Here is a 2,500-nt window from a genome sequence, read left to right as displayed (position 1 = left end):
TTGTGAGAGGGAACTAGAGAGAGAGAGAGATTGTGAGAGGGAACGAGAGAGAGCGAGAGAGATTGTGAGAGGGAACTAGAGAGAGAGAGAGAGAGATTGTGAGAGGGAACTAGAGAGAGAGAGATTGTGAGAGGGAACTAGAGAGAGAGAGAGAGAGATTGTGAGAGGGGACTAAGAGAGAGAGAGAGATTGTGAGAGGGAACTAGAGAGAGAGAGAGAGATTGTGAGAGGGAACTAGAGAGAGAGAAAGATTGTGATAGGGAACTAGAGAGAGAGAGACACAAACACACACTACAGAGCCCCAGGACAGCAGCACAATTAGACCCAACCAAATTATGAGAAAACAAAAAGATAACTACTTAACACATTGGAAAGAATTAACAAAAAACAGAGCAAACTAGAATGCTATTTGGCCCTACACAGAGAGTACACAGCGGCAGAATACCTGACCACTGTGACTGACCCAAAATTAAGGAAAGCCTTGACTATGTACAGACTCAGTGAGCATAGCCTTGCTATTGAGAAAGGCCGCCGTAGGCAGACATGGCTCTCAAGAGAAGACAGGCTATGTGCTCACTGCCCACAAAATGAGGTGGAAACTGAGCTGCACTTCCTAACCTCCTGCCCAATGTATGACCATATTAGAGAGACATATTTCCCTCAGATTACACAGATCCACAAAGAATTTGAAAACAAATCCAATTTTGAAAAACTCCCATATCTACTGGGTGAAATTCCACAGTGTGCCATCACAGCAGCAAGATTTGTGACCTGTTGCCACGAGAAAAGGGCAACCAGTGAAGAACAAACACCATTGTAAATACAACCCATATTTATGCTTATTTATTTTATCTTGTGTCCTTTAGCCATTTGTACATTGTTAGAACACTGTATATATATATATAATATGACATTTGTAATGTCTTTACTGTTTTGAAACTTCTGTATGTGTAATGTTTACTGTTAATTTTTGTTGTTTTTCACTTTATATATTCACTTTGTATGTTGTCTACCTCACTTGCTTTGGCAATGTTAACACATGTTTCCCATGCCAATAAAGCCCTTGAATTGAATTGAATTGAATTGAGAGATTGTGAGAGGGAACTAGAGAGAGAGAGAGTTTGTGAGAGGGAGCTAGAGAGAGAGAGAGAGAGAGAGAGATTGTGAGAGGGAACTAGAGAGAGAGAGAGAGATGTGAGAGGGAACTAGAGAGAGAGAAAGATTGTGAGAGGGAACTAGAGAGAGAGAGAGAGATTGTGAGAGGGAACTAGAGAGAGAGAGAGTTTGTGAGAGGGAGCTAGAGAGAGAGAGAGAGAGAAATGTGAGAGGGAACTAGAACTAGAGAGAGATTGTGAGAGGGAACTAGAGAGAGAGAGACTGTGAGAGGGAACTAGAGAGAAAGAGTGATTGTGAGAGGGAACTAGAGAGAGAGAGAGAGAGAGAGATTGTGAGAGGGAACTAGAGAGAGAGAGAGAGAGATTGTGAGAGGGAACTAGAGAGAGAGAGAGATTGTGAGAGGGAACTAGAGAGAGATAGAGAGATTGTGAGAGGGAACTAGAGAGAGAGAGAGATTGTGAGAGGGAACTAGAGAGAGAGAGATTGTGAGAGGGAACTAGAGAGAGAGAGAGAGATTGTGAGAGGGAACTAGAGAGAGAGAGAGAGATTGTGAGAGGGAACTAGAAAGAGAGAGAGATTGTGAGAGGGAACTAGAGAGAGAGAGAGATTGTTGAGAGGGAACTAGAGAGAGAGATTGTGAGAGGGAACTAGAGAGAGATTGTGAGAGGGAACTAGAGAGAGAGAGAGAGAGATTGTGAGAGGGAACTAGAGAGAGAGAGAGAGATTGTGAGAGGGAACTAGAGAGAGAGAGAGAGATTGTGAGAGGGAACTAGAGAGAGAGAGATTGTGAGAGGGAACTAGAGAGAGAGAGAGAGAGATTGTGAGAGGGAACTAGAGTGAGAGAAAGCTGTGCCACAAAGCTGTGAACGATCTGAGAGACAAGGCAAGAAGGGCATTCTATGCCATCAATAGGAACATAAATTTCAACATACCAATTAGGATTTGGCTAAAAATACTTGAATCAGTCATAGAGCCCATTGCCCTTTATGGTTGTGAGGTCTGGGGTCCGCTCACCAACCAAGACTTCACAAAATGGGACAAACACCAAATTGAGACTCTGCACGCAGAATTCTGCAAAAATATCCTCTGTGTACAACGTAGAACACCAAATAATGCATGCAGAGCAGAATTAGGCCGATACCCACTAATTATCAAAATCCAGAAAAAAGCCGTTAACTTCTATAACCACCTAAAAGGAAGCGATTCCCAAACCTTCCACAACAAAGCCATCACCTACAGAGAGATGAACCTGGAGAAGAGTCTCCTAAGCAAGCTGGTCCTGGGGCTCTGTTCACAAACACAAACACACCCTACAGAGCCCCAGGACAGCAGCACAATTAGACTTTATATATTATCTACCTCACTTGCTTTGGCAATGTTAACA

The sequence above is a fragment of the Oncorhynchus tshawytscha genome, linkage group LG11 (assembly GCF_018296145.1).
Source record: "Oncorhynchus tshawytscha isolate Ot180627B linkage group LG11, Otsh_v2.0, whole genome shotgun sequence".
Taxonomy (NCBI): Eukaryota; Metazoa; Chordata; class Actinopteri; order Salmoniformes; family Salmonidae; genus Oncorhynchus; species Oncorhynchus tshawytscha.
This window is presented reverse-complemented; position numbering follows the sequence as displayed.